The sequence below is a fragment of the Camelus ferus genome, chromosome X (assembly GCF_009834535.1).
Source record: "Camelus ferus isolate YT-003-E chromosome X, BCGSAC_Cfer_1.0, whole genome shotgun sequence".
Lineage (NCBI taxonomy): Eukaryota > Metazoa > Chordata > Mammalia > Artiodactyla > Camelidae > Camelus > Camelus ferus.
Window position 1 is genome coordinate 39,323,419 of NC_045732.1, and position 15,142 is coordinate 39,338,560.

The 15,142-nt window shown below is 37.3% G+C and overlaps 1 long non-coding RNA gene across 1 annotated transcript in view; it reads left to right on the plus strand.

Annotated features, from left to right (window-relative positions):
* The window catches only part of LOC116662228, a 79,681-nt gene that overhangs the window by 52,047 nt on the left and 12,492 nt on the right, over positions 1 to 15,142 (plus strand). The window contains exon 4 of the long non-coding RNA XR_004318245.1: positions 9,704 to 9,926. This is a non-coding gene — a long non-coding RNA (uncharacterized LOC116662228). The remainder of the gene's footprint in view (positions 1 to 9,703; positions 9,927 to 15,142) is intronic.

Sequence of the window (15,142 nt, forward strand, 5' to 3'; positions counted from 1 at the left end):
TTTTTTCCACTTATAAATTTAAGAGTTGACAGTTATGTTAAAAATGATCAATAATATTACCATGATTTATGTCAGAGAGTGCTCTGCCTATGTTTTCCTCTAGGAGTTTTATAGTATCTAGTCTTACGTTTAGGTCTTTAATCCATTTTGCATTTATTTTCGTATAAGGTGTTAGAGAATGTTCTCATTTCACTCTTTTACATGCAGCTGTCCAGTTTTCCCAGCACCACTTATTGAAAAGACTGTCTTTTCTCCATTGTATATTCTTGCCTCCTTTGTCGTAGATTAATTGACCATAAGTGCGTGGGTTTATTTCTGGGCTCTCTATTTTGTTCTGTTGAGCTGTGTGTCTGTTTTTGTGTCAGTGCCATACTGTTTTGATTACTGTAGCTGTGTAGTATTGTCTGAAGCCTGGGAGCATAATTCCTCCAGCTCTGTTCTTCTTTCTCAAAATTGTTTTGGCTATTAGCAGTCTTTTGTGTTTCCATATAAATGTTAAAATATTTTGTTCTAGTTCTGCAAAAAATGCCACTGGTATTTTGATGGGGATTGCACTGAATCTGCAGATTGCCTTGGGTAGTATGGTAATTTTAACAATACTGATTCTTCCAATCCAAGAACATAGTATATCTTTCCATCTGTTTGTGTCATCTTCAGTTTCTTTCATCAGCATCTTGTAGTTTTCAGAGTACAGGTCTTTTGTCTCATTAGGTAGGTTTATTCCTAGGTATTTTATTCTTTTTGATCTCATGGTAAATGGGATTGTTTCCTTAATTTCTCTTTCTGATAGTTTGTTGTTAGTGTATAGAAATACAGCAGATTTCTGTATATTAATTTTGTATCTTGCAACTTTACTGAATACATTGGTAAGCTCTAGAGTTTCCTGGTGGCATCTTTAGGATTTTCTATGTATGGTATCACGTCATCTGCAAACCAGTGATGGTTTTACATTTTCCTTTCCAATCTGGATTCTTTTATTTGTTTTTCTTCTCTGGTTGCTGTGGCTAGGACTTCCAAGATTATGGTGAGTAAAAGTGGTGAGAGTGGGCATCCTTGTCTTGTTCCTGATCTTAGAGGAAATGCTTTCAGTTTTTCACCATTGAGTACGATGTTAGCTGTGGGGTTGTCATATATGGCCTTTATTATGTTGAGGTATATTTCCTCTATGCCAGCTTTCTGGAGAGTTTTTATCATAGATGGATGTTGAATTTGATCAGTATTTGTTGATATGATGTATCATATTGGTTGATTAGAGGATATTGAAAAATTCTTTGCATCCCTGGGGTAAATCCTAATTGATCATGGTGAATGCTCCTTTTAGTATATTGTTGGATTCAGTGTGCTAGTATTTTGTGGAGGATTTTTGCATCTATGTTCATCAGGGACATTGGCCTATAATTTTCTTTTTTGTGTGATGTCTTTGTTTGGTTTTGGTATCAGGGTAATGGTGGCCTCATAGAATGAGTTTGGAAGTGGTCCTTCCTCTGCAATTTTTTGGAATAGTTTCAGAAGGATAGGCACTAACTCTTCTCTAAATATTTGGAAGAATTTACCTGTGAAGCCATCTGGTCCTGGACTTTTGTTTGTAGGGAGTGTTTTAGTTGCTGATTCAACTTCATTACTGGTAATTGGTTTGTTCATTATTTCTTCCTGGTTCAGTCTTGGGATTACACCTTTCTAAGAATTTGTCCATTTCTTCTAGGTTGTCCATTTCATTGGCATATAGTTGTTCGTAGTAGTCTCTTATTCTGTAGTATTTCTGTGATGTTGGTTGTAACTTCCTATTTCATTTATGATTTTATTGACTTGGGGTCTCTCCCTTTTTTCCTTGATGAATCTGGCTAAAATAGGACTTGATGGATATTTCCTTAATATGATTATATATATTTTATATGTATACACACACACACACATACTCACATACATTTTCTCCAAACATCTTACATTTTACAGCATCTTACTGAATAAGGAAATGATAAAGGCTTTCATGCTAAATTGAGGACCAAGACAAGGAGGCCTATTGTCTCCACTAGTTTTAAACATTCCATTGAAGGTATTAGCCAATACAGCTAGACAGGAAAAATCAAGTAGAGGCATAATAATTAGAAAGGAAGAGGTAAATGTTATCTTTTTTTACAGCTGATATTATTATATATCTGAAAAACCCAAAAGAGTAAATGAAAATACTACCACAAAGAAGAAAATTCATTTAAATATCAGGCTATTAAATTAACATGCAGAAATCAAAAGCCTTTATCTGTATAACCAATAACCAGTTAGAAGAAAAAATGGAAGCGATGACACCATTACAATAGCAAAATGAAAGAAAATAAAGTGCCTGGGCATAAACATGTTGAGGAATGTGAAAAATCTTTATGAAGAAACTATAAAACACTCCTAAAATATCTGAATAGGTAGAAAGACATAACCTGTTCTTTGATAGGAAAACATAGCAGCATGAAGATGTCAGTTCTTTAAAAACTAATCTATAAATTCAACGTGACCGCAATATAATTTCATCAGTCTTTTTCTTTTTTCATACAGCCAGAAATGTTGATTATAAAGTTCATTTAGAAGAATAAACAAGCAGGATTAGATATCCTTTAAAAAATAAAAGCAATGTAGGAGAGCTAGCTCTAACAAATATGAAAACATATTATAAAGTTTTTATAATTAAAGCACCATGGTATCAGCACACGAATGGACAAATGGAAAAGAATATTAAGAAGCCAGAAAGAGGCTCATGTGCACATGGATATTTAGTATCTGATGAAGGCTTATCTCAATCATGGGAAAAGAAACACTTTCTAATAAGTGGCATTGGAACAACTGAATAGCCATATGGGAAAAGTTAAAATTTGACTTATTCCCTACACTGGATAAATTCCAGATAGATAAAAATTCTCAGTGTGAAAAATCAAACTGTACAAGTAATCAGAGACAATACGGGTGAATTCCCTTATAGCCTGGGAGTGGGAAAACTTTCCTAACTGTGACTCAAATTTTAGAAGCAATAAGAAAAAAGATAAATTTGATCAAATAAAAGTAAAAAAAAAGTTTTGTATGGCAGGAAAAAACATAAGAAAAGTGAAAAGACAAATGACAAATTAGGAAAAATATTTACAACTTACATCATAATCAAGGGGTAAACATCTTTAATACATAATGAGCTTAAGATCGAGAAGAAAAGAACAAAACCTAATAGAAAAACTGGTAAGATGTATGCACAGATAATTCACAGAAAATGAAATGAAAATGGCCCTTAAACATTCAAAAAGGCATTCAACTTCCCTCATAGTAAGAGAAATGCAAATTAAAACTGTACAGAGATAGCATTTCTCACCTACAAGATTGACAAAAATTCCAAAGTTTGACAGCATATACTGTTGGCTGCCTAATCTCCCTTAGCAATGGTCCATTTTGAGGGTACAACATTGGTTTCTGCTGCTGAAAGATTGGGCATTCAGCAGTGGCAATAGTTAAACTGGCCGTAGTAAAAGGGAGTCCATGTTGTTGGGCCCATGTAGAGCCCCCAGCACTGCCACCATGATTACTCTGTTCAAAGACACTAGAGTGGCCAAGGAAAGAGGCTGGTGACATCCACAACACCAATCATCCCATGCACATAATGGACACTCTGTGGTGGGCATTAATGTGAGACACAAAAATCCACACTCTGTGCCCCTCTCATACTTTCACCCAGATGCCTCTTGCCCAGACCAGTGTGTCTTCAGGAACCTTTTTTTTTACTAGCCTGATGCTTACAATTTTCTCAATCAAGATTCTTAGTTATAGACAACAGTTTCATTCTAGCTAGTTTAAGCAGAAAGGGATTGGGTAAGACTCAGAAATAGTGCAGCCAGGACAATGTCACTAGTAAAAATACACAAACACCCCTTGGGAAAATTAAGCCTGAAACACCAACAATGGAATTGGCGTTAAGTGAGCCAACTTACAGTATCTGCACAACCAACACAGTCACTATTTCTTCTTCAGCCCATTTAAAGAGCATAATTAACTATATAAATCCCACTAAAGTTTTTAAATTTAAGCATCGTAATTATGAACTGCCCATATAAAAATCTTAATATCTTCAATATGATATCCAGTGTCTTTAATATGATATTCTGGCACTTAATAAGCACTTAATGAATACTTATTGAAAGACTGAGTACAGACCCTTCAAGAAAAACATTTTTTTCTCTCTGAAAATGTGCCTAAGAATTTCTCCACCGAAACACAGAGGATGGGTGGCACAGGTGGGACCAATTCCTAGTGAGCTGCCCAAACTCCTAGCTAACCTCAATGACAGAGAACAGCACCATTTGCAAAGTAACCTTGAATTTACCAGAAATTATAGCTAATAAAGAAAATTGTTCACAAATTTCCATTTTTTTTACATACTTCCTGACTGATCTTGATGTCTTAGGGTGAGGGAGAAGCACTGGTCTAGGCAGAAGTTGTGAGTTCTGGCCTTTAGAGATATAAGCTAGTGTGGTAGACAATCAAGTTTCTTTGTGTTTGCCGTTTAGATTCCTCCAAAAGTGGACCCTGAGACAAAGATTTGGAGACAAGTAGTTTATTTGGGAGGTGACCCCAGGAAGCACAGTGAGAGAGAGGGGAAGTGAGATAAGGAGAGGAGGGAAGCCAATAAAAGATATGTCAATGAGCAGGCAACTGGGGCTCAATCCAGCTGGAGCCCCTCTGACACTGAGTGTAACATACCTCAGAACCGCCCTGGTGAGGGCAAGGAAGCTGGAGTTAGCTGAAATCCCAAAGATTGCCCTGGTATTGTTAATTCCCAGACATTTTCAACGTGCTTTTTCATTTAGAAAGCACAGAGATGCAGAAAGTCATCAGTGTGCCTTGGGAGTGTCCGTAGTGACATCCGGAGTGGAAAAAGGGCAGTATGTGTGGGGCTTGATAGCATCTACTACAGTAGCCAAGCTGACAAGGTTAACTAACTGGATGGTGGGAGGTGGGGAAACTAAGAATACATTGGAAAAGTACCTCTTCCTGCTTGAACTATACCCTGGAACACTGTACCTTGGAATTTTCTTTCTTTTCTGGCTTCAACCCTTGTGGCAAATTTTACGATTTTTGTCTCTTAATCTTCATGCTAATTTATCAAGTGGTGGATCCACAACCTTGCCTTTACAAGTTGGAGTTTTCCCTTCTCATAAATTCTTACTTCTTGCTACAACCTTTTCTTTTCCACTTAAAGAAAACCTTTTAACACTTCTTTTGGTTCGGCTTAGTGTTGATGAATTCGTTTAGTTTTTGCTTGTCTGAGAAGTTCTTTATCTATCCTTCAGTTCTGAATAAGTTTGTTGTATGGAGTAACCTATGTTGCAGATTTTTCCCTTTCAGCACTTTAAATGTATCATGCCACTCCCTTCTGGCCTGCAAAGTTTCTGCAGAAAAGTGTGGTGATAGCTTTGGAGGGATTCCCTTGAATGTGACTCTTTTTCTCTTGCTGCCTTTGGAATTCTCTCTTTATCTTTAATTTTGCCATTTTAATTATGATATGTCTTGGTATGGGTCTCTTTGGGTTCTTCTTGTTTGGGACTTTCTGTGCTTCCTATACCTGAATATATGTTTCCTTCTTCAGGTTAGGAAGTTTTCAGCCATAACTTCATCAAGTACATTCAGTATTGCATTCTTTAACTCTAACTGGTTCTTTTTAAAGTATTTTTTAGTTCCTTGTTAAAATTCTCACTGTGTTCATCTGTTCTTTTTCCAAGTTCAATTAGCATTCTTCTTATTAATGCTCTGAACTCTTTATGTGATAAATTGTTTATCTATTTCATTAGTTGCTTTTTTTCAGGGATTTTTTTTTCTTGTTCTTTCATTTGAAGCAAATTCCTCTGTCTTCTCATTTTTTAAAGCTTTCTCTGTCTCTACGAAATTAGGTAAAATAGTCACCTATCCCAGTCTTGAATGAGTGTCCTTGTGTGGAAATGTCCCTTTGCAGTCTGCATGTGCCTGGTACCTTTGGCAGGAGAGCTGAATCTGACATGAGCACAGGTCAATCTTCCCCCAGGGTGTGCTGGCAGCTGTCACCTTGGTGAGAGGTAGGGCTGGAGATGGAAGGGCTTGAGCCAGAGCCAGGTGTGAGCTGGGGCTTCTCCTATGCTCAGTGACCATCACTGACCCATTGGGGGTGAGATTGGGCCCCAGGGTGCTGGAGAAGAAGCCCTGAGGGTTGGATCTGAGCTGATTCCTTTCTCTCTACGTGTGCACTCTCCGCACTCCCAGCAATGGCACTTTTGCCCCAGGGGAGAGCAGCCCTGAAGCAAGAGAGGCCAGAGTGGGCAGCAGGTGTGGGTTGGGACCCAGGCTAGGATGGTCTCAGCATACTAGTCAGTGCTTGAGACAACTCCCAATCCACTGCCTTTGCCAGTGTTACCCAAAAACTGGGTTCACCTCTTGGTGAATGTTGAGCCAAAAGACACAACCAAGCCAAGGACTGAGAGGAGGAAGGAGCTATTGTTACTTGCAACAAGTAAGGAGAGCACAAGGGATCTTTCCCAAAGCAGTGTTTCTCAGAAGGGTAAATAGGGGAAGCTAAGGGTGCATGCATATTCATGAAGGTGCTTGAATGGTTGACAGAATCCAAGCTTTAATTGACTGAAGTCACGAGGATCAGAAAAGGTCAACATCACCATCCCCTAAGTTCCAGTTGATCTGGTGGTTGAGCGCTTCAGGTTAATCTTTACCATTGAAACAGAACTGGGAGTCTTTACAACTGATATATTACCCTTGCTGTTGTTATTTCGCTTGCCCTATAATAGGCAATGTTTCTGCATTCTTTTGTTTCCTTAAGACTATTAGTTACTGAGACCTGTTCAAAGGCAAGCATTGTGACCAGGCTTAGATCACAAAATGCTTAGACCAAAAATGGCTTCGACCAAAAATGGCTTCTTTAAGTCAAGAAAGCCATACCTGGTTCTCTGTCTCTGGGGATCCCCTACCCTATCTGCTTACAGCAGTAATGGCCGCTCTGGCCATGTTCAGATGCAGTGTCAGGTCCGAGCTGGCTCTGTCCCCCCAAGTGTGCAATCTCATTGGTAAATGCAGCCTTGGCCCTAGTGGACAGCTGTGCCAGTGCTAGAGGGTCCAGGGCACATGCTGTGATGGTCACAGGAAACTGGCCAGAATCCCAGGCAGTTTCAATCTGCTTCCTCCACCTTGTTTCGGGAGCAAGAAAGTTTGTGTACATGTTCCTCAGGAGCAGAGTCTGTTTCTTACAGCCCTTCTGTAAGTCCCACTGGTTTTCAAATCAGCCAAGGGAGCTCAACTTCCTAGGTGCCTAATATGTGGTTTGAACCCATCATTCCCCAGGGAGGGTCTCCAAGCCCATGATATACCCTTCGTTTCTGTGTCTCCTATTGGCATGGGTCCCGACCTGATTGACTCTCTTCCCTTCCTGCCCAACTCTGTGTGGATCTTTCTTAATGGCCTTGGTTGTAGAAGAGTCTCTCTTTTAGTTTCCAGTTTGTTTTCAGTGAGAATTACTCCACATGTATATGTATTTTTGATGTGTTGATGGAGGGCGGTAAGCTCAGTGTCCTCCTACTCTGCCATCTTTTTAAAAAATTAATTAATTCCAGCAAAGGAAACCATAAGCAAAACAAAAACTCAACCTATGGAATGGGAGAATATATTTGCAAAATATGAGACTGACAAGGGCTTAATTGCCAGACTATATAAACAGCTCATACAGATTAATAACAAGAAAACAAATAACCCAATATAAAAATGGGCAGAAGACCTAAACAAGCAATTCTCCAAAGAAGACATAGAAATGGCCAATAAGCACATGAAAAAAAGCTCAATATCACTAATTACTAGAGAAAGGCAAATCAAAACTACAATGAGGTATCACCTCACACCAGTCAGAATGGGCATCATTCAAAAGCCCACAAATGATAAATGCTGGAGGAGGATGTGGAGAAAGGGGAACCTTCCTACACTGTTGGTAGGAATGTAGTTTGGTGCTGCCATTATGGAAAACAGTATGGAGATTCCTCAAAAGACTGAAAATAGACTTGCCATATACTCTAGCAATCCTACTCCTGGGCATATATCCAGTGGGAACTTTAATTCAAAAAACTACAGGCACCCCAGTGTTCATAGCAGCACTATTTACAATAGCCAAGACATGGAAACAACCTAGATGTCCATCGACAGATGACTGGATAAGGAAGCTGTGGCATGTTTATACAATGGAATACTACTCGGCCATAAAAAGAATAAAATAATACCATTTGCAGCAACATGGATGGCCCTGGAGAATGTCATTCTAAGTGAAGTAAGCCAGAAAGAGTAAGAAAAATACCATATGATATCACTTACATGTGGAATCTTAAAAAAAAAAAGGCAAATGAACTTATTTACAAAACAGAAACAGACTCACAGACATAGAAAACAAACTTCCGGTTACCAGAGGGGGAAGGGGGTGGGAAGGGATAAATTGGGAGTTTGAGATTTGCAGATACTAACTAATATATATAAAATAGATAGACAACAAGTTCATACTGTATAGCACAGGGGACTTTACTGAGGTATAATTGATAAAAATTGTACATATTTAGGTGTGACTATTTTAGACTCCTCATATAAGTGAGATCATGCAGTATTTGTCTTTCTGTGTTTGGCTTATTCCGCTTATTATAATGTCCTCCAGGTTCACCCATGTTGTCACAAGTATCAGGATTTCCTGCTTTTTTAAAGCTGAATAATAATGTTAGGATCATAAACTCTTGACCCTGTGTCACAAGAAAAAGATGTATGAGAGGTTCACCCTATAACTTAAACTGCTTCCAAAGCTTCCTTCCTCTAATATTTACATGGACCATTTCTGGGCATATTCTGAACTGACTCCTCTCTCTTCCCTCATGGTTTTCCCCTGTCCTGGTGACCTGGCGGAATGCCACTGTTGATTTTCTATGTTTGTCACCCGTGAGCATGTATGTATATTTCTTCCTCCTTCCTTTGCTTATTATTTATTAATCTGTGATAATTACTTATTTATGTAGGTCACTTTACTTTAAATCATAGTTTTACAAAAGTTAAGTGGATGAGCATTTGTACTCCAAAGGGCAGGAGAGATGAACAAAAGACACAACGTGCACCACAGTGAGCTGGATTAGGAAATAAACATGGACCTGGAATCTCTTCTTGTACCTCCATCATCACCTGCCTTTTTTCATTTTAGGAATTGTCCTGATCTCCTGTTTTCAATGGTCCTTTACTATTTTAAAAACCCTTGTGATTGTTTTAGACTCTGCTACCTTGAAAGTGAGGCAAGGTTTGTTTGCTGTTTTCAAGCAGGAACCACAATGACTCTAGAACATGGCTAATCTAACCAAACTGGAGACTGGAGTCTGAGAGTTATGGATCCAGACTAAGCCAGGCCCCTGATTGGTCAATAAATTTTTACTGAGCACATACTATTTGTCAGGCATAATGTTTGGAAGTGGAGAGTAAGACAGACTGAGACACAACCCTAACTTAGTGGTCGAAAGTATTCCATATCAGGGTCACACTGGTCTCATCTGAAGAAAAGTATTGGGGAGAAGATACTGCCTACCACGTGGATGTGAATCCATCATTTAGGAATTGTGTTCATCTGTTAGTAACAGACACTCAATAAGGATGGCTGAAATAAATCAGAAGGCTATTTTTCTTTTTTTTTTAGGAAGAGGTAGGCAATCCAGCAGTGGCCTGACAGACCAATGAAGTCATCCAAGTCCCAGGTTACTCCTATCTTGCTGTTTTGCCCTTCTAAACATACAGTTTCCACCTGAAAGTTTGCTTCATGGTTGCAAGATGGCCACTGCAACTCTAGCCATTGTGTCTGCATTCCAAGCTGGAAGAAAGAGGAAAAGAGAAGAGGAAAGGGGCAGAAGAGCACTTTCCAGGTGAGTCAACTCCTTTTTAAATGAGCTTTCCCAGAATCCTCACCCAAAACTTCTGCCTACATCTCATTAGCCAAAACTTAGTCACTTGCTCACCCTTATCTGTAAGGGAAGATCTCAACAAAAAAATCCGAGTTCTGTGAGTGCTTTCTCATTTGTAAGTATAAGTCCAGATACTTGTTATATTGGCCCTGCTACTTTTAAAGTTAACTTTGCTGGTTCCTTTTCATCACTCAGTTATCTAAAACAATGGTCATCTTTCACTTAAAATACATAGTTATTAAAATTCTGACTAAGGAAGAGGAATAGTCCAGAAGGTGTATTGAATAAAAAAGGTGAATTAATACTAGGGCAAGGAGAAAGAAACCTCATATAAGTGACCCTTAATTTTGTAGTTGGCCACTTCTGCTGCCAGAATTCAAGGGTATAAAAGGATATCTCCTCTTTATGCTAGTAAGACACACCCTTTTGTTAGCTTAATCTTTAGCACTTGCTTGAAGTAGTGAGCCATTATAATAGGAGTTGGAAAATCTTAAAAGCAGAGCTGAGGCTTCCCTTAAACGGAGAAGAAATTCTGCCTGTGGACAACAGCTTTTGCCTGTGCCTATGAAGATCTACTCTGCTCAAGATTTTACCTTCCTGATTGAATGCTCTATGGAACAAAAGTATGATAGTATATTTACCATCAGAAACAATGCAAGCAAGATACAATGGGACAACATCCTTAAAGTACTGAAACGGAAAAAAGAATCAGCCTAAGATTCTATACCCAGAAAAAACATTTTCCAAAAACAAAGACAAAAGAATACTTTTCCAGACTTATAAAAAGTGAAAGAATTTATCACCAGCAGACCATAACTATAAGAAATGTTAAAGGAAATCCTTTAGGCAGAAGAAAAATGCTACCAAAGGAAATGTAGATCTACACAAAGATAAGGAAGAGCATTGGAAATAATAACGACATAGTAAATATCTAATATTTTCCTTATTCTTTAAATATCTTTAAAAGATATTGACTGTATAAACAGAAATAATTTAAAATGTAGTGTGGGTTTTATAATACATGCAAAAACAAAGTACATGATAAACAGCAGAATGTCCAGGAGGGGAGAAACGGAAACACACTATTGCAGGGTTCTTAAACTATGCATTAAGTGGTATAATATTACTAGACGTTTTACTATGACAAATTAAAGATGTATAGTGTAAGCGCAAAAGCAACCACTAAAATAACAAAATAAAGGGTTACAGCTAATAAGGGAAAAAAGGACATAAAATGAAATTGTAAAGGACACTCAGTTTGTTCTGGCTTTGGCCAATGGTAGCACTTTCAGGCTTGCTCATGTGTCACTTTGACATACTCTCATCTTTTTTGGTTTTTTGAACACTTCCTTATTTTCTAATACTATAAGATGCTCTGTGTCCTGGTCGTAAAATCAGCTATTTCTCTAAGGATTCCTGATTTCTTTTATAGCAGAAATTAAGGTCTGGATGTGCTTGTTGCTATTGGATGGCATTGCTTCTAGGCCCTCTCAATGAACAGAGATAAGTAATACATGTATGTATACTAACCTACATATACACACATATCTAAAGTGACTTATGTCTCTATTCATATTTGTATTAAGGTAAACGTAAGTTCATACTTATGTCTCAGTCTCTAACCCGGTATCATATACTTCATTGCTGCTTTCCTTTCTTGATTATCTTTCACTTTCCTCTCTGACAGTGAGAAACCTGGGCATACCATCCATCACGCATTTACTTATTCACTTAGCCCTAGTATACATGTAAAGTGATTTGAAAGATTATGTCCACACAAAATACTATACACAAAAGTTTATAGCAGCTTTATTCTTAATGGCTAACAACTGGAAGCAATGAGGTTGTCTTTTATCATGGGAAAGGATAAACAAACATAGGGATACTATTCAGCAATAAAAAGGAATGAGCTATTGATTCATTCATCAACATTGATGAATCTTAAGTGCATTTTACTAAATGAAAGAAGGCAAGCAAAAAGGCTACACATTGTATATATTGTATAATCCCATTCATGTGACTATAGGAAAGGCAAAATGATAGGGACAAAAAACAAATTAGTGGTTGCTGAGGGCTGGGAAGACTTGACTTGTTGACTATAAAGAAGATGCACAGGGGAGCTTTTAAGGTGAATGGATTGTTCTGTATGGTACTGGGGTAATAGATCCATGATTCTGTTGCCGAAACATGGCCTCTGTACTCTGCTTACCAAATTGAGACTTGAGGAAAGAGTTTTTGATGAAGTAGAAAAGGCAGCTTTATTTCTTCACCAGGCAAAGGAGGTCAAAGTGGGCTAATGCCTCTAAGACTGTGAGCCTCCTGGGGAGAGAAGGCAGGGGGTTTTATAGTAAAAATTCAAGAGTTCAAGGGGAAGAGCTAGTTTCCATAGAGATTATATACAGGGTAACAAATTTTTGTAAAGTTGTTTTTGCAAATGCAGCAGTCCCCTTCCCTCTGCTGGGTATGAAGTTCACCTCTAGATTTGGGACTCTTAATATTCTCATACCTAGAACAAAGAATGCATAGGAAGGGGGTCTATGGAAAAGAGCTCTGGAGAAAAACTTGTGCAGTTTAAAGTCAGGTTGATAAATGCTTTTAGCCTTTTAAGCAGGCTGAGGTCTGGCACCCTCTGCTGCAGGCTGAGGCCTGCAGCTCAAACAACAGGATACAAGGAAACCACAAGGCGGTTGAAAACAACTGCAGACATGCACAATTGGGGCAAGTTATGAACAACAAGATGCACAAAATACCCAATTGCCATTTCTGAGGTGTCAGGGTCAAGAGAAGGGCACTGGGTACAAAAGCAGGGCACTGAGCATGGTCCCCTCACACAGCACCATGAGGGTGTTGGGCAGACCACCCAAGCCTCCCTCCTCTCCAGCCTAACCCTGGTCAGCAAGAGCATGAGAAAAATCCTTTAAACCATTATACAGTTAAGCAGTTACAAACATAGCTATGGATATCAGATGGTCACCAATGATGACAATAGGGTTCTGCTCAGTTACAACTCTGCATCTGAAATGTATAGAATCTATAGAAATGTATATTTCAAAGGTGAACTCTAATGTATGCAAAACAAAAAAAAGTTGATTAATGTGAATTTGGAAGATGATGCTTTTACTGGAAACTACAAGGCTATAGGCAAAGGAATTGTACATACTCATTGTATTCTGATTGGTAGGTTTTTTTCTCATAAGGGTATGAGTTAAGAAATGCACTTTAAATATAAAAACACAAGTAGGTTAAAAGTAAAATGATGAAAAAAGAAATATCGTACTAACATTAATCAGAAGAAATTTTGAGCAGCTAGATTAATATCAGACAAAGTAGATTTCCATCAGGGAAATCCATCAGGGATAAAGAGCAGAGAAAACCATCAGGGATAAAGAAGATCATTTTATACTGATAAAGGAGTCAATTCACCAGGACATGATCTGAAACATTCATGTGCCTAATAACAGAGTTTCCAAATATATATGAGGCAAAATCTGAGAGAACTGAAGGGAGAAGCAGACAAATTCACAATTATAGTTTATTTCAATACCCCTGCTAAATAATTGATAGAGAAAGCAAAAAGAAAAATCTGTAAAGCTATAGAAAACTTGAACAACACAATCAACCAGTTTGACCTAGTTGACATTTATAGAACATGCCTTCTAACAACAGCAGAATATACATTCTTCTCAATTGCATATGGAACGTTGACCAAGAGAGACCATATTATAAGCTATAAAATGAGTCTCAATAAATTTAAAAGGATCTAAGTCAAATAGAACATGTTCTGTAAGCACAATGGAATTTAAATTAAAAATCAAGAACAGAAACATCTGAAAAATCCATAAACATTTGAAAACTAAATAACACACATCTAAATAACCCACAGGTCAAAGAAGAAATCAAAAGGAAAATTAGTATCTTGAATTGAATGAAAATGAAAACACAACCTAACAAAATTGTGGGATGCCACTAAAACAGTACCTAGAGGAAACTTTATAGCACTAAATACTTATATTAGAAAATAAGAAAGGGCTCAAATCAGTTACATTAGCTTCTACCTTAAGAAAGTGGTAGAGCAAATTAAACACAAATTAAGCAGAAGAAAAGAAATAATCAAGATCAGAACAGAAATCAATGAAATGGACAACAGAAAAATGATAAAGAAAATAAATGAAACCCAAAGCTGGTACTTTGAGAGCAATAAAATGGAATTTCTTGAGTTTGCTAAAAAAAAAAAAAAATTGAAAATTTAAAAAGTGCTATATTAGATAAATGGAATTTTCAGTTAAAAAAAACTTTCCTGCAAAGAAAATACCAGGCCTGGATGTCTCCACTGGTGAATTCTATGAAATATTTAAGGAAGAAATAATATTGATTCTTTGCAACTCTTACAAAAAACTGGAGAAAGGAATACTTCCCAACTCATTCTATAAGGCTTGCACTACCTTGATACCAAAACCTAATAAGGACATTGCAAGAAGAGAAAATTAAAGATGAATATCCCTCATGAACATAGACACAAAAATTCTAAATTAAGTTTTAGCAAATTGAATCCAACAGTATATTAAGGGATAATGTGTCATGACCAAGTGAGGTTTGTCCCAGGAATGGAAGTTTGGATCAATATGCAAAAATCAATTATATTTTTAAATACCATTAACAATCATAAGTTAAAATTTTAAAATACTATTTAGAATAGCATCAAAAATAGTTAAAACTTAGCAGTAAATATAACAAAAGATGTGGAAAAATATGTATGCTAAAAACTACAAAGCATTGCTGAAATTAAACAAGACCTAAATAGAGAGATGTACTGTATTCATACATCGTAACACTTATTATGATTATGATTATGTCAATTCTCCCCAAATTGGTCTATAGATTAAATGCAGTCCCAATCAAAATTCTAGCAGACTTTTTGGTAGAAACTGACAAGATTGTCCTAAATTTCACATAGAAGTGCAAAGGACCTAGAATAGCCAAAATAACTTTGAAAAAGAGGAACAAAATGAGAAGATTAAAACAAATTGATTACAAAAACTTATAAAGCTACAGTAATCAAGACACTGTGGGACTGACATCAAGATAGCCGATTAGATTAAAGGAATGGATTAGGGTCCAGAAATAAATCTACACATATGTGGACAACTGATTTTTGACAAAAAACAATTCAGTGGAGA